The sequence below is a fragment of the Aethalodelphis obliquidens genome, unplaced genomic scaffold, assembly GCF_003676395.1.
Source record: "Aethalodelphis obliquidens isolate GAN/ISIS:26980383/991018 unplaced genomic scaffold, ASM367639v1 scaffold18, whole genome shotgun sequence".
Taxonomy (NCBI): domain Eukaryota; kingdom Metazoa; phylum Chordata; class Mammalia; order Artiodactyla; family Delphinidae; genus Aethalodelphis; species Aethalodelphis obliquidens.
In genome coordinates this window covers 23,807,630-23,825,680 of record NW_020837962.1, presented here as the reverse complement: position 1 = coordinate 23,825,680, position 18,051 = coordinate 23,807,630, and the positions used below count along the sequence as shown (strand labels likewise).

Below are 18,051 nucleotides of genomic sequence, written 5' to 3'. Positions count from 1 at the left end.
TTAAGCAGCATTCTTAATCCCCTCTCCTCCCGCACCAGGAAACAAAGAGGTAAGAAAAAGTCTCTTGCCTCTTCGGCAGGTCCAGACTTTTCCCCGGACTCCCTCCCGGCTAGCCGCGGTGCACTAACGCCCTGCAGGCTGTGTTCCCGCCGCCAACCCCAGTCCTCTCCCTGTGCTCCTACCGAAGCCCGAGCCTCAGCTCCCAGCCCCGCCCGCCCCGGCGGGTGAGCAGACAAGCCTCTCGGCTGGTGAGTGGCGGTCGGCCCTGATCCTCTGTGCGGGAATCTCCCCGCTTTGCCCTCCGCACCCCAGTTGCTGTGCTCTCCTCCGCGGCTCCGAACCTCCCCCACTCCGCCACCCGCAGTCTCCGCCCGCGAAGGGGCTTCCTAGTGTGTGGACACTTTTCCTCCTTCACAGCTCCCTCCTGCTGGTGCAGGACCCGTCCCTATCCTTTTGTCTCTGTTTATTTTTTCCTTTGCCCTAACCAGGTACGTGGGGGTTTCTTGCCTTTTGGGAGGTGTCAGGTCTTCTGCCAGCGTTCAGTAGGTGTTCTGTAGGAGTTGTTCCACGTGTAGATGTATTTCTGGTGTATCTGTGGGGAGGAAGGTGATCTCCGCGTCTTACTCTTCCTCCATCTTCCTTGAGCCCTCTTTATATTTCTGCTTCGTTCATTTCTCGCTTTCCCTGAAAACTGACTTTCTCTGCATCCGAGGTAGAAAATGGCTGTCCACAGCCTCAGGATTTCTTGACTCGCAGGCCTATCACTGTTGTGGCCTCACTTGTTGTGGAGCACAGGCTCCGAACGCGCAGGCTCAGCGGCCGTGGCTCACGGGCCCAGCTGCTCCGCGGCATGTGGTATCTTCCTGGACTGGGGCACGAAGCCTTGTCGCCTGCATCGGCAGGCGGACTCTCAACCACCACGCCACCAGGGAAACCCGAAAGCTTTGTTTTTAACTAGTCTTTTCCCTCCCTGAAATGGGCTTCCAGAGGCAACTTTGGAATCAAAACCTGAGAATTGAGTCCTTTTATTCTTCCCTGGACTCGGCTCCACCCCAAGCAATGAAGGCCTCAGCATCAGTGGGAGGGAAGTTGGCGGGAGCGGGTGGTGAGAATCACTGGGAATGAAAATATTTTGGATAATATTTCAAATGATGGCGCCAGAGCACTCTCGGGGCCCGCGAAGCCCTGCAGCTCCTGCTCTGGTCCCTGCAAACATCCTTATTTGCTTTTCTCCTTCTTTTACTCCCCTTTTTCCTCTTCCTTCCTCTGTTCCTCTATTCTGGGTTCCCTGAGTTATTATGGCTCTGGCAGCAGGACCAATGTGATTGAGCAAGATAAAGTCAAAGATACTTTACCTTTCCTGTGCAAAATTCAAAGAAATAGCGTTCTCAGAGAACACATAATCTTTTTCAAATTGTCAGCAGCATCTAAAAGTTTCTCTCTTTTTCCTTTTAATTTTTTTAAGCTAAAGCAAAAGTGAAAGGCAGCGGAGTTTGCATTTCCTATGAAATAATTTCTCTTATACATGGCTTTAGGTGTCAAGCTTGGGGGAATATTACTGTGACCTCAGTGGAGCCTACTGATGTTTAAAGCTAGTATATGTTAGTAGGAAAAGTGTGCGTACATTGAGAATATTCTCTGGAACTCAGCAGATAGGTATGTTGAAAAGATAATTATGCAGTCAGAGGGAAGCTCCGTTTCAGCGTGCTGACGGCCATTTCCAAATGCACGCAAGTCTGCCTGAATTGAAAATCTTTCCACAGACAGCCAGGGAAAAGCACTGCAAATCTGAGAAGCAAACTGTAAAAATGCAAGCAGTTGCTAGAGCACTGGAAGGCTCAGGCGAGAGACCTTGGGAAGCCAGCGCTGGAAATGGTCATTTAAAGAGATTGGGCTTCTTCTGAATAGTATATTCCGTTTTTATTTTTTTCTGGTGACGAAATTAGTATGGACATAATTAGGATCCTAGAAATTAGTGTTAGATTTTAATGTTGAGATTATTTATCTTGATTCATCGTTTAATTATTCCTATCCAGAACACCTTATATCCAACTGGCTCTTTTCTTAATTTGGATGGTGGTTGTCATTGTTATTGTTTGAATTAGAAGCCTAACCTCTATGTTAACAGTTCCTTGTATGTAGTTAACAGATATTCTTTAACAGAATATAATGGTCTGAGGCTCTGGGGCACAGGTCAAGTTCTAATCCTTGATTTGGACCGTGATTACACAGGTTACATTTTGTGAACATTTTAATCTGTCATTTTTCTGTTTGGATGTATTATTTACCTCAAATAGCTTACTTTGGAAATTCAGAAAAATGGAGGCACATCTATAAAATCATTTTTATATAGTTTACACGTTAAAGCTCATTTTATTATTAATTTCAAACCCAGGAATATCCCAGGGCAATTGGTAAAGGTGGCTGGGTATATAAAATTTGTGAGATAAAAGGAATTTTAAAATATTATAACTCATCCCCTTCATTTTGCCAGTGAAAAAGATAGGGACCAGAGAGTCAAGTAACTTAAGAAATCCTGGCTCATAAGTGGTAGAGGCAGAATTTGAATGCAGAGCCATCTTTTCCACTCTGCCATTTGCATAGTAACGTATGGACTCTATGCTAGATAATGTAAGAGCCTATCCTTTATTTGAATATGAAACATTGTGTATACATCATCTCATTTAATCCATAAAACACTCCTGTTGGCAGATGGAATTTTTATTCCCATTTTTCAGATCAAGAAACTGAGGCTTCTCTAGATAAGTGACTTAGCCAAGGTCACACCATGAGTGTTGGATTTGAATTTGTCTATCGGTATATCGTTTTTTGTATACATTTAAAAAACATATGCCAGTCCTTTATGTCCTTAGGTATTAGCATCAGCATGCTATCTACTTAAATGAGGATTTTACCAACCACAATAAGTCTAACTATGATATTAAGCCAGTGAGCACAGGGGCTGCTAGGAAGGACTTGTTCACTGAACAAAGACCTCTTCAGCCCTTGAATGGAAATTAAAATTTTCTGTGGTGGAGTAAAACTAAACTGGGCTTGGCTGCCCACCATAATGACATGTCCTGTACCCACATCAATTTAGGGAAGCAAATAGTTGGCCTCAAGGATGCCAGCCACAGACTTGTGTGAAAGCCAGACACCTTCACTCCAGAATTATGAGCTGAGTCTAGCTCAGTGCTCTGTGAAAATAGGTACTTTCTGGATGATTTGTGATTGCTTGGATGATGGCATAGACACTAAATGCTGTCATTACTGAGCTATAACGACTGGAAGTAATTTTTTCTCAGCATCAGGGACCACAGAGAACTTGTTCTGTGCCTGGTATGAGTCTACATCAGAGAGAAATTCATTCGCTCAAGGAAAGTTATTAAAATACTCTAATTCAATATTTGTGTGAGAAATCATATAATTGACAAATTACAGGTGAGCAAGGTCAGTGAGCTCTTTTGTTTCTTCTTTCTGGGACCCACTGCAAATTTCTTGTGTTTACTGTGTTACAGCTTCTTAGATGAATGATTTGTCTATTTGAGTGTGGGATTAAAGACACATGTTCTTGACATAAAAGCCAAATGCAGCTGAAAGATCTACTCTGCTAGAATATCACCATTCATAGTGCTACCGTTAGCGTGTGTGTTTTATCCAAAGGTGACCACAGCCCTGTTTTGTATAGGACAGTCTTGATTTGTCAACAATAAATAAGAGATCATTCTTGGAGCTACTGACTTTAACTCTTACCTTATCCTTAACTTGTCCCATCACTCAAAGAGTTTAACAGTTTATCAGGGAGCCTAAAATAAGTGCACAAGTCATTTTATCTTTTCTTGATTTTCACATTGAAATGCACCATAATTTTTCTCACGTTCCTTTGAGAGTCTTTCTATGGTATTTTTATTTTGGGTGGGGAAGGGGTCTTTTGTTTGTTTGTTTTTTCTGCTTTTCAGCCCCTAAAGGAATTCTCCAATTCTCCAAAGAAAGTGCAAACTTTCTTTCCTTTCAGTATATACCTTCTCATTCCATGATCTCATCCACTCTCTTGCCCAGTACTTTTCAAACTTTAGTGGACATAAAATCATCTGGAGAGTTTGCTAAAATACAGAAATTCTGACTCAATAGGTCTGAGGTGGAGCTCAAGAAAGTGTATTTCTTGGTGGGGGAGAGATAAGTTAGGAGTTTGGGGTTTAACATATATACACTACTGTATGTAAAATAGGTAAACAACAGGGACCTACTGTATAGTACAGGTAACTGTACTCAATACCTTATAAAATAACCTAAAATGGAAAATAATCTGAAAAAGGATATATATATGTGTATATATATATATATATATATATATATATATATATATAACAGAATCACTTTGCTGTACACCTGAAACTAACACAACATTGTAAATTAACTATACCTCAATTTAAGAAAAATAGTGAAAAGGAAAGTGCATTTCTTATATTCTTCCAGATGATGCTGTTGGTCTGTTGACCATGCTTGAAGTGGTCCTGCTCTGCAACTCAGATGGTCACATCTAGGTAATGATACCAAGTTCTAGGCCTTTCTCAAGAGCTTGACACTGATTTTTCAAACTGCCTTCTGCAGGGCTCTCCTGGATACACCTACCAGAGTCTCCTGTGTAGACTGCCCTCAGCATTGCCACCTCATCTTCTTACCTTCCTGTGTCTACTAATAGCACCTCTTTTATCCCAGGTAGCCAAGCTTGAGGCCTCAAAGTCCACTTGCTCATATCTCTCATCTTTTGGCTTTTGTCATTTGGTGCCAAATCCAGCAGAGCCCACCTAATTAGCGACCCTCACAGCCACGAGCTCCACTTGTGCTCCCCAATTTAGCTACAACCATACCAAGCGCTCAAATGGCTTTGTGTCTTTAAAAGTGCTGTCTCCTCAGCCTGTAGCAACTGTTTCCTTCTTTTTTACCTATTACGTGGCTACAACTGATGGGTCATGGATGGATGGAGAGCAGGGTTCTATTATTTTAGAGACTAGGGTAATTTAGACTAGAGATTCCTAAAACAACCTAGTTCAATTTAGATAGAACATTCTTGGGGGTAAGTTGGAGTAAGGATCTGTTTCTTCCTCTGTTTTTCTCAGCTCCACCCAACTGCCTCTGAGGTCCATGTCACCCACATTGACTGACATCCTACTTGGTGACCTTAGTTTGCCTTATATTGTACCTCTTGCTGCCCCTCCCCCTCCCCTTGAGTAATAAGCTCTTCATAATAATTAGTGTCATTCTATCTTCCAAGTAAAAATCTTTAGGTCTAATAGGAAGTCTATTTGGGGGACACTTTTTCAGTTTATGAGAAACCTAGGTCAGAGTACCTGAACTGGAAACTGACCAATAGAATAAAGGTAGCTCTAAACATTCATGAATATTTCAGATTTCCACAGCTTTTCCTTTTAGAGCATGACAGATTTTTGAAACATTTGTTGAAAGCTTTTCGAAAACATATTACCCATTTCTGTGCTTTCTGAAACAAAAATTCAGAACTAAACTTGTCTTTTCTTGATGATTCACAACTGCCATAGCAAATACCACTTTCTGTGTCATGATGTGTTTTTCTGTCTTTTCTCCAGTTTCCGGTTGTGGCTTTAAATGTAGCTAGCCTGCAGCTCTCTGCCTTAACAAAGTGCTGATTTTAATTGGCAGAGTCTGGCAAGTTAGATAACCAAGAATGTAACAACCATACGCAATATATGTCAATAGGCTCAGGGCGAACTGAGGACCCATCTGCTAAACCATGATTTTCAGCATTTGTACTTTATCACAGTCATTTCAACAACCCAGAGTGACCCTGTCTTTACTTCCTTTTCCCTCTTCCCTGGCTCTCTCCTTCCTTCCTTCCTTCCTTCCTTCCTTCCTTCCCTTCCCCCCCCTTTCCTCCCTCCCTCTCTCTAAATCTCTCTTTCTTTTTGTAAACGACTTTGCATTGCTCAGCTATGTCTCTGTTTTCTACATAGCTGTGTTCTCTGGTGGAAGACTGACCTTCAGATGAGTACAACTCAGTTACGTTTTCACTCTTTCACGAATGTAATGTGTCTTCATTTCTGAGAAATACGCTTATTTAAAGCTCCCATTTGATACACTGGCCCCATTTGCATATTTTGTTTTTTGCAAAATGTAAGTTGAAATTTTAAATCATTTTGCATAATGAGGACTTAGAGTACACGGTCTAGAAATGGCCTTTACTCTAGTGGCATAAATCGTGTTAATTACAGGAGGTTTTGGAGTTAATTGGGAAAGAGGAAGGAGAGGTATTATATTGGATTAAAACTGTAGTGTTAACTACCAATCTCTATTGCTAGTTACATTCTATATTGACAAACTTAACTTGCTAAGGGCTAAAAATTGATTTGTCCAGCCTCATTTCCATTAGAGTTAAAGTCATATGTGAAACAGCAACAAATTTTGCAAAGGAGAAAAAATGTATCTGTCCTCACAATTAACTAGGAAATTGGCATTTTGGTATTTCTGGCTATTGGGTCCTTATTATACAGAATATAACTGTTAAAGATGTGATATCCTGAAATGGCAGCTCCCAAAGACTTAGTTAACCTTTTCTATGCTCTCGCAGTAAGGTTAGATGCACCCCTTGCACTATGAAACCTAAGTGTAACTGTAGACTTTTCCTTTTTAGCTGATCGGTTAATATGTATCTGCAAAACAAGGTAATATGGCATATGAAATTATAAGAAAGGTACATTCCCTATCTATGAGGACCTGCTATTTTGCTAGAAAGGCAAGACAAATGAATAAAACCTATGGTGAAGGCACGTCTTGTGCATAAAGCCAGCACATACAGAGTTCTTTCAGGAGCAAAATCGCATGGGTAGATGTTAAGTGAATAAGGAGATAAAAGAGATCAGTGTGGGCTGGAGTTGGGAAGAAGTTCTCCTGGAGGAAACAGGGCTCAATTTTGACCTTAAGTGTTCTCTAGAAAAAAGTGGAGCAATGAGGCAGAGATGGTTCACCAGAGTCCTGCCCAAGATGGAGGTTACCTGGGATACATGAAGTGAGAGGAAGGGTTAGTAGAAAAAAGAGACCTTTAAGGATGCTGAGGAAAATGGCTGTGTAGCAACCATCCCTGTGATTTGAGAAGCTGGTATTTAGAGTGTAGATAAGTGATCTACACTCTGAATACCAGAAGAGAAGAGTGCTGCTTCCTCAGAGCCAGTGGGAGGGAAGAAGGGATAGAAGGATGTTGACAGCACTTCTGATGGGCAGCTGGAGACTTTTCAGGAAAGCAGATGTTCTTCAGCTGGGATCCTTAGAAGCTGAGCCTGAGACAGTGATTCTGGGACTGGTGATTTATTGAGGGAGAGAGAGAGCAATAGGAAAAAAACAGGATAGGGCAAGGGAAGAAGTCATCAATACAGGCTTTCCACTAAAAATTGAGCCTCAGCTGATCCCATGGGAGTTCTAGAATGTGAATGGCACCAGAGGGCTGTTCTGTCTGAGGAAGCTTCTGTAGCCTGTGTCCATCAGTTATTAGCCAGCTGCAGGTTGCCTCCAGGTCAGAAGAGGGAGGGCATAACCTCCCAGGCATTTCCAGTCACATGGCTTTTGTCTGCTGAAGGCCATTCTCTGGCAAAGGGGGAAGGTATGAGTCACTGGCAGCCAACACTGACACAGTTGGGAGAGGTGGTACACCTGCCCAGGAAAGGGGATTGGGATGGGGACCCAATGAATCTACCAGCTAGATCTTCTTACTCTTAAATAAAATGCTCTTCATCAAGTTCCCTCCTCCAAGTTGGTCGCGTACTCTCACAAGCCAACTCTCTGATGCATCCTTAATTAGAACGTAAAAACAGTCCTACCGTTTCTGAAAGTCCCTCCCTCACTCCCCAGCGATCTACAGATGTCACCTCCCCTTTGTTCCTGGTTTTGCCAGATTCATAGCCTAACCTAAATATTAAGTAGCAAAAGGCTTTGTATCTGTTTCAGCCAGCTTCCAGAGGAAAGGTAGGAGGGCCTTGGGGGGATAAATTCTCTCAACCATCCCATAAGTGATAGTCCTGGATATTGGCTACTGGGACAGAAATCACTGTCTTCTTGCCTGAACAAACTGATGGCCATATAGAGGACCATTTTTCATGTAGGAAGGCAGATTTGTCTTGTTCTCAGCGATACATGTGCAAAAGCACACACACTTTAGTGTTATCCAGACCTAAGACAACAAAGGCCCACTCACCTAGAATTTTAATATTTGGAGAAATCAGGGCAGGAAGAGGCGTATTTATTTCTAGCCAGGAAGTTTTGACTCTGGCTGCATGTTAGAAACCTGAGAAACTTAAACAGAACAAAATAAAGTAATATCTAGGTGGATTAAACAGAATCACAGCATAGAGACAAGGGGTGCAAGGATTGGTATATTTTAAAACTCTCAGAAGACTCTAACGTATAGCCAGGACCTAGTCTCTATCAGAGAGCTATTACTATTCAACAATCCACTAAAGCTCAGTGCATTAAAACAGCAAGCCTTTATTACTGGACCTTCTTGAGTCTGAGGGTCAGCTGGACAGTACTTCTGGTATAGGCTGGGCTTACTCATGCCTCTGGGGCTCAGCTGTGCCTTGGGGAGGTGGTTCTGCTAATCTTGGCCAGGTTCTCACATGGCCGGGTGTCACCTGGCTGTTGACTGACCTAAGGGGGCCAAGCCTGGACAACTGGGCTCTGCTCCGTGGGGTGTCTCCTCCTACAGTATGTTCAGATCGAGACTTGGCAGAGCTCCAAGAAATAGAGCAGAAACACACACAGGCTCTTGAGTTCTAGGCTCAGAACTAGTAGGGCTTCACTCTGCCACATTCTGTTGGCCAAAGCAAGTCACAAAGCTGGCCTGGTGTCAGAGCAGGAAGAGACCCCAAAGTTCGAGGGCCACGTGTGTTGATAGAGGGAGGCCAATAATTGAGGCCAATAGTGCATTTGATCTACTAATTAGACAGAACCCCTAACTTTATGGTAGGACAACTGATTTATCAAAGTGGTTAATTTAAGACTTAGATATTTCATCTACAGACCTGTTCATTGCCCCCTTCCCCCAACCTCATTCACGCTCTTAATCTGAAGTTTGGCCTGTAGCCATGGCACAGACATATTTACAATAAAATACATATCTATCTCTACTTTTAAACGTCTAGTTCACTTCTGTTTTGTTTGTGCTCTGGACTCAACTTACAGAGAGTAGATCCACAAATAGATGGACAAGTGAAAGCACACACTTGAAATCCATTTTCTAAAGTATTAGCAATGGAACATTAATTGTGAAATATGAACAGCTGGGGTATGTTCTAAGAAAGTGGGCGTTTACTCTCTCACATTTTGACAATCCACTCTAATTCTTCTTACTATATTTTTGTGGGTTTCCTTACCTGAAGAAGTGTCGATCTGAAGTTGGTGGAAAGATAATGGAGGAGTAAGTTTCCCGTGTACCTTCAATCTGGACAGAAACACGTTGAAATACTTATACACCTGCAAATGACCTGTCATTCACTTCCCAGCAGATTTTTCAAAGTGCAGATGAAAGATATTGTTTTCTCTTTGGGTTTTTCCATGACTGGTGCCTTCACTACCTGGCCCTGCCTTTTCTACTTAGCTTCACCTTCTCTGGCCTAGGATCTGGCTTGACTAGAGTCATTCCTGGCCCATTAATCTCACTCATGTTGTTCCTGCCTCTTCCTCCACCTCCCTGGCGTGTCATCCCCTTCCTCGTCTCTCTGCTCTTTTAAATCCTACTATGTTCTCAAGAAACTGCTCCAAACTGTCCTTGGGGTCTCCTAAGACTGTTTTGGCCACACCAAACCTCCCGTCCTTTGAACAGCCATATAACTTATTATCTGAACCCACTGACACTGTTCTGTCTTGAACAGCTGTCTGGCTTTTCTAGGTATGTACGCTGGCCTCATCTGATTGGCCTGTGAGTCAGGTGTGTCAAGGCAAGTTGACTGTTTTGGCTGCTTAGCTATAGCTGGACACAGTCACAGGAGTGTCAGCTCCACTAGGCCTGGGATTCCCTCTGCTTTGCTCATTCCTGCATCCACCACACTGAGCACATAGAAGATGCACAACCACATCTATTGAATGAATGAAGAAGAGCAGGCAATCAATAAATAATAAATTGGTGTTTCAGCAATAGGAAACAATGAGCATTTTGAGAATGGTAGGAATCCAGTGTGTGTACATTTATCTATTAAAAATGAGCCCTTATTATAGGGAAGGCATTGGGGAGTTAAGCATAAATGAGACCTCACTGTGCCATCGAAGATCTCACAGCCTGATGGGGGGAGGCCACCGTTATCGAGTGCCTTTTGTATACCAGGTGGTATCGCAGTTACTGGCTTGTGTTATCAGCAACTGCAATGGTGTTAAAGGGCCCAAACCCTAGGACTTGAACTGTATGACTGTTGACTTCCAAACAGCTGAGGGCCTTGAACAAGCCATTTATCTGTTCTGGGACTCAGGGTTCTCAACCTGTGAAATGAGGAGAACATCAGAAAGGCACCCTCTAGTTCTCACTTTTTTTGACTGGATTGTCTTAAGAAAGGCTTAATATCCTTCTGATGAAATGACATGATTTCAAATTTATGAGGACAAATGCCAAACTGAAACGTGTGTCATCTTTCTTTTAATTGTCTGGCAGGCCTTTCAGTGCCAGCACAACCTGCCTTCACACCAGTGTGGTTGAGAATATTAAGGTTCTCAAGGCAACTCTCCTAAGACATTTACCCAAAATGCTATTCAGCATCTCACATCCTACCATCCTGAATTGGTTAACACGAAACAACACAGCAAGAACAGAAGTTATTTCTTCCTGACTGGACCTAATCTAAAGGGTATTTTGTTGAATTCTGTTTCTCATCCACCTACCCAAATTCCCTTTGAACCTGCCTAGGAGCAGGATGTAATGTGTGGAAATTGATCACTGTTAGCAGTTGCCTCAACAAACTCAACAACTCAGTAGAAAAGTGTTGGTACTGGCTCTTCCCGGACCTCAGTGTGGAGTCCTCAGCGTTGTCCCCAGAGGAGTTGGACAGGATTCTAGCCCCTGTGTGACTCAGGAGTGGTGACCTGTCTCCCTCCAGACTCACCGTGGCCACCATCATCATGGGGCTTTATGTGCCCCGTGTTTGGAAGGCTGTCCAGTTTTACAAACTTCCAGACTGAGCACTTCTATAATCTCAGCCCCAAAGGGAGCAGATACTGCACTTCACATTGGTGCATTAACCTATTTAAAATGTCAACAAGGATGGATTCTTTTATGAAACTAACAGTATTGTAAATCAACTATGCTTCAGTTTTTAAATAAGGGATGGATTCCTTCAATGCTCATCTTTCTGAGTCTCTCAGCATTGAAAAACACTTTCCTGCATGGACCGCGCTTGCCTGTCTTCCCCGACGATGCAGCAAATGTCTCTGTGCCAGGTGGGCCACGCTGCAGTCTCCCAAAGTCAGCCAACAAGAGGCTTGTTGAGCCAGAGGGAAAACAATGTCCAAAAGCCTCCATGGAAAGCACACTGTATCTCACCCCTTTTGGGCATCTATGGGTCTAAGTTGGCTGAAACCTAAACGTGCATGGAAGTTGAATTCTCCCAGTGACACGGGGCAGTGCCGGCCAGCATCCCAAGGGTGTGTGCTTACCATACAGGCGACTATTACAATTTTGTGACAGGAAATGGGCTGGTCAGATCAGTCTCTGAGTGAGTTTGTCACCGTGAGCGCAAAATGTTGCCTGTGGAAAGTGGAAGGAAGGCTCCCTGTCTTTGAAAGAATCTCTGCCTGAGGGCAGGAGACATGTGCTTGCTGGAGGCTGTCTTCTTGATGACACCCCGGTCCCAAACAGTGACCAGCATTTACTTGTTGCAGGTGGCTTTCCCATTAGTGTTAAAGGCAAAGAATTTACAGTGGTGTGTAAAACCCTCAAGGACCGGCCCCACCCCTTAACTGTCTCCTAATCCAAGGCCTTCCTCACTTGTTTTGGTCACTTAGCCTTCTGACTACCCCAAAACTGAGTGGTTGAAGGTGACAAAAATCATTCATTTTGCTCATAACCCTGGGGTTATGTGAGAAGGCTCAGTGCTGCTGTACACGGTGTCAGTTGACTGGGCTCAACCCTGGGGGCTGGAGCACGTGCTTCTGCTTCTCATGTGGCTGTGCAGTCAGCTGGAAGCTCAGCCTCTGTCCCTCTCCATGCGGGCCTCTGTGTGGCCTGGGCTTCCTCACAGCATGGCGGCTGGTCCCAAAGGTAAACATCCCAAGAAAGAGAGCGGCGGAGAAGAAGCTGTTCTGCCTTTTATGACCAAGCCTGGAGGTCACCTAGCATCTCTTCTGTCATACTTGTCATACACTACAAGTCAGGGCAACCACAAGGTCCTGCTTAGGCTCAAGGGGAGGAGACATAGACTCTTGATAGAGGGCAGGGATGGCAAGGCTCTGGAAGGTCGTGGGGGAGGGGAATATTGTGGTGGCCATCTTTGGAATATAAAAGCTGGGCTGTTTCTGTATCACACCGGGCATGTTCCCTCTCAGGGCTTGGCGTTCACATTCTGTTTGTAATGCTCTTCCCTTGGTTATGCATGTGTCTCACTTCCTCAACACCTTGGGTTCTTGACCCAAATATTTTCTTCTGCAAAATGAAATCCCATACCCTAATCCCTTCCCTGCTTTCTTTTTCTCAATAGAACTTGACACCATTTACATACTGTATGTTTTACTTATTTATTCTGTTTTTTTACTATTCCTGTCCTTAAATTGTAAGCTTCCATTAAGGGAAGGATTTCTGTCTGTTTTATTCATTGCTTTTTTTCCAAAACTGAAAGAGTGCCCAGCACATAGTATAGACTCAATAAATATTTGAGTAAATTAATGAGCAACTCCCCTTATAAAACATAAGACATGGCAGTGATTATTCTTATTTCCTTTGGTCCTTAGGTCTCAAGGGCAGTGCCAAGAATATAGACACTTTATGATAATTTAATTAGTGAACAAGTTAAATAAACATAATGGTTTAAAACTGTTTCTTGATTTGAAAAAATCAACAATAAACCAGCAGCCTCCAAACACAGTCACTTATTCCCCCTTCTCATCTATAAAGTAACGGCGCCACCCAGTATGGATATTAAATTCTGCTCTAACAGTGCTGCTTCTGCCTCCAATGAGAGCCGGGGAGTTATCAGAACAGAAAAAGGAGAAATCGTGGGAGATGCCCAAGAGAACAGACACGGCTCTGACAGTGAACCTCTGGGTACCTGCCTGATCGTTCCTCTGTTGTTTGTTATCTGAAGGGGTTGACCTGAAGGTCAAGTCAGGAGGAAGGTGGCTTTCCCCCAACGTGGTTCAATGTTCACAATTCAGATAATAGATATCTTAGAAAATGGGAAGAAAGCAGGAAGACAGTTACTTCACATGTTATCAGGTAGTCGACTGGGCACTTGACTGGGCACTTTTGCTGTCCGAGAGGAACGACCTCTCTTGTTTCACTGCCTTGTGCTTGTTGACACATTCTCCAGAGGTGTTTGGAATAAAATAGTGACATTTCAAAATGGATTAATAAAGGATGCTCTAAATTGGATATACTCTTGAATTTTGCTGAAATATTATTCACTAAAGAATACAAGTTGGTATCAGGCTGGAATGCCCTGGACCCCATCATCAGGTGTATTATTCCTGAAGTTCAAAAGAAGTCTGCTCTGAGATGTGCCGATGATGACATTTCAATGGATGTTGCATTTGGCATTTTTCTTTCCCTGACAAAGTAAAGAGAAGCAAGAACCGTGGCCCCAAAGAGCTCCAACTTGGTGGACAGGGTTGTGACAGTGACCTAGATGTGTCACCTGAGTCACACAGGGTCCCTGTCACTCCCTCGTGCATCAGGACCTCGAATCTGGGACTATCTAGGAAAAAGGCAGAGGGTGGCCTGTTCTCTTTGTTTGGGAGTGTATGAGGCAAAGGGCATCCCCGGACCTGCCAGGGTTGCTTCCTCCTAAAGCAGAGGTCACAAGAATGAAAGGATCAAACATGCTTTGAGCTCCTTCTGTGACAAGGTATGGAGAATATAAACTATTAATGTAATTTATGGACAGGAGCACTTTGCATATAAATGAAGCAACCAATGGCCCTTTTGATTGGCATTTATATCTCCTTTTATAGAGATCACATAGAGTAGTGTTATAATTCTTGACAGTGTTTTTTTTTTCAAGGCACATTTAATTTAATATCAAGAGTGCAATACAAAAGGCCCAAATACAATGAAGGAACACATTCCCCCATTAACACCAATGACAATGCTCTTTCAACATGTGCCTGTTGAATGGAATGGGGATTTAATAAATTTCACTACTGAAAAAAATAACGCAGTGAGTCTCATCACAGCTAATATCCTTATACAATCTAGTTGTTGAATGAATGTTTATAATGCTTCAAACAGTGTAGACCTGAAGTTTGATACCACACCTTCATTATTTGTACAGTCCTCAATAAGATTATCTATAGTATTAGCAACCATTCAAAGAACAAACCATTGAGTAAAACCACATTGATTTAAGGCTCAATCAAGCAATATGGAGCCCCAAACTAAATGGTTAAATATATGAACTACTTGTACTGACATCTATTATTTGATTCTCTCATGACTATTAAGTTGGTTCTTAGAAAATAAACCCTTTAAAGGCAAAATTCACCTCATTTGAGTTTGACCCAGAAGTTCAACAACAATCACGAAGTCCACAGTCTTATTGGCAAAACTGATCTACAGTGTCTCTAAGTCACTATGCTCAAGGTTAAGAGCGATGCATATTCCATCTTTACATTTACTGGAATTTTACATGTTCAGTTCATGATTTTAAATCTCTAGGTTTTCATTCCTCCAAACTGTCTGAAGACACAGTGTGCCACAGACTTAAGACTTCTGTTTCTCCCTCTATTTTCTTCAAACAGAAACACTTCTCAAGTGTCTACATGTCCCAGAAGGGGAATATTTTGGAGGTGGCCACTTCTTCGGAATAGTCCAACGCCGTCAGGCCTCTGAAGCAAGGGGAGGGGGAAGAGAAAGAAGCTGAAACACAAGGTTCATCTGGTAAGTTTTACATTAACCATTACAAGCTGGATAGTATAAGAATGTGGCTTTTTGGCTCAAAAAGTCTGAGTCTTGGTGTGGAAACGAGTCCTTGGCTGTCCCACCACAGCTTTCTCGCAGTGGGACTGTCAGGGAAGTCTTGACTGGGGAGTATGATTTGTGGGCTTGTTCCAGTTTGTCTTTAGTCTGTTCCAGTTCACCTTTCATTTTTAGGGAAAACAAGTTGATTTCTGGGTCTACCATTGTTGATCTCAGCTGGGCAATGCTAGGCACTGGACTTGCTTGAGGTACTGGATTTGAGTAGTACACTCTTGCAGCTCTTGCTCCTTGGTTGCTAGTTGCATTACAATAATGTTTTCCCTGCGTGCAGACTCTTGCTGTTGTTGCTTTAGTTTTTCTTCAGATTCCCTTAAGCCAGTTACATCATTAGAGTTAAGATCTGTGTACTTGCCCTCCAAAGCTTGTACATACGCTTCGTATTGTTTCCACCTGAGAATGAATTCATCTCGTGCCATAACTTTGAAGTCTGTTTCACTCAGTCGAACCTTTTTAGGAAGAGGTTCCTCGTTGGTCATCTTGAATCCTCTCCTGACGGAGGCCGCGCCGGTGCCTCCCAGTCACGTAGGCTGACCCCGCACTACCCGCTCGCTGCCCAGGCCGCCAGACCCCGCTGCCGCCGGCGCCCGCGCTCCTCCTCCCGCAACAGCCCCGGCTCTCCCATTTATTTGCGGGTCTCGCTGCCACAAAATGGCGCTGAGGCTCTTGACAGTTTTGATTGTAAAATATATGGGACTTTAAGCTCCCTGGAAGAAAGCAAAGATGATTAATATTAATAATGGACAACTAAGTACACAGCAGACATGAGTAATATGTTTTGTATTTATATCGCTATTGTTTTGACTCACTGGGAAACACTATATGCTTTATTGTCAGGAATGCAGTTATGATAAGACACTCTATTGTCTAGGTCACACAGAAGAAGACATTCAAGCTAATCCCTAAATCCTATTAATTTATTTACTCACATTACAGAAAAAACAGTAGCCATTTGACTCTACCATTCAAACTAATGTATTCAAAGCAATGTGCCTGATTAAAGACATAGATCAAAATTCAAATAACTTCATGCAAATGCAGTTAGTCCCAGAATCGTTTGGAAGTGTCCAGGAAGGCTGTGGATCTCAAAAGAAAAATAAATAAGAGACTGAGCAAATCAAAGCGTATTTATATCACAGTGATGAGTGTATTTTGTGCTTTTTCTTTTGTTTTTTTGGTTTGTTTTTCCTTCTATGTGCAGGAGGCTGAGTGAAGGAACTCTGGGCTCTGTCAGTAAAAATACAGTTCTAATAAGAGTGTGTATTGTTATGGAGAAAATTATTTCAATAGAAAATGCACATCTCCTGGATTATATCTAGTTCTTGGAAAATTGCAAAATGTTTTACCACCTCTATTTCCCACTTCCTCCTCCCTTCCTGTGACTCTATCCATGGCCACGGGGGAAAAAGTAGAAGCAGAAAACAAGGAAGAATGGACATTGTGGTCCCCTCAATTTAAGGTGTGCCTTTGAGTCAAAATAGAACAAATCAATAAGTAAATGTTACGTGTGTCAAGTCTTCATTCAAAAGGCATTTGGAATGTTTTAAGACAAATATATTAGAAAAAAGGTGAAAATGAAGTGGAATAGAAGTAACAGTTTGTATACTCTGTGGAAAAATACACTGTGGAAAATATGCCCCCCTCCCAAATAAGTAAATGAACAGTATGTTGAATTCTGAGAAGTCCTAGTCATTTGTTAGAGGTAGGACTTAAACTTGGATCTGATTTTTTTTAAACCAAAGAGAAGAAAAACACATGGCCAGCTACCTAGTTTACATAAGCAGAACTACTCTTTTCAGAAAAATATACCTGTTTCATTTTCTAAGATTTGAGAGGAGCTGTTGTTTTGATTTTACTTTGTATTTTTTTGTTGTTTTGTTTTACTTTCTCCATGGGCTTTTAACATCAGATTCTGATGATAGAGACAGAAATAAATTCTTCCATCCTATCCCCTTTACAATTTGCTGTGGTTTGGGAGGCTCATCTCATACGAGGAGATGTTATGGTTCCCCACTGCACGTTCACCTCTGACATCCTATACCTTATTTTTAGTGATGTGCCCATTAGCCTTTGCTGCGTAAATAAGCTGTTCCAAAACTTAGCAGCTTACACCAACATTTATTTGCTCACAATTTTGTGGGTTGGCAATTTGGGCTGGGCTAGACTGGGCCATTCTTCAGCCTGTCTTGCCTAAGTTCCCACTCATGCAGCAGCTGGCCCTGGCTGCTGGTTGGGCAGGATGACCTCACTCACATATCTGGAGGTTGGTGGGCCGAAGGCTCAGGTGCTATGTTTTTCTCTCATTTGGCCTCTCCAGGAAGCTAGCTTGAGCTCATTCAAACCGCTCTCTCTGAGTTCCAAGAACAGCAGAGAAAGAGCAGGCCTCAATATGCAAGCTCTTTTCAAGCCTCTCTTTGCATTATATTTGCTTAGGTCCCATTGGCCAAAACAAGTCACATGACCAAGCCCAGATTCAAGGGGTGGAGTAATAGACTTCTCTTTTAAGGGTAGGACCTGCAATGAATTTATGGCCCATTTTTTGCATTCTACAATGCAAGTTTATTGCTGCCGATGAAGGGAAGGGACCACCATACCCTTGTTTATACTGTAGCTTGAAGAAAAGAACTATAGCTTCTACTCTCTGCATAAAATCCTATGTCCTAGAAGGAGGTCAGCTGTGGAGCTTGTGAGATGCTCTTTTAGAAACAGAGGAATTCACTTCTCTAGTCGCTGCGGCAGGGAATGAGAAACCACATGATCTAAGAGGTGTGGGAGAGTAAGGAGAGATAGAAAAGACACAGGTGAACATTGTGTGTGTGAGAAGGTTGTTTTACATCCATGTGGGGTGAGAGATGAAT

At 42.7% G+C, this 18,051-nt stretch overlaps 1 pseudogene; it reads right to left on the bottom strand.

The window, feature by feature from the left end:
• Window positions 1-15,109: 15,109 nt before the first annotated feature.
• Window positions 15,110-15,826, bottom strand: LOC113626624 (pre-mRNA-splicing regulator WTAP-like; annotated as a pseudogene).
• Window positions 15,827-18,051: the final 2,225 nt, after the last annotated feature.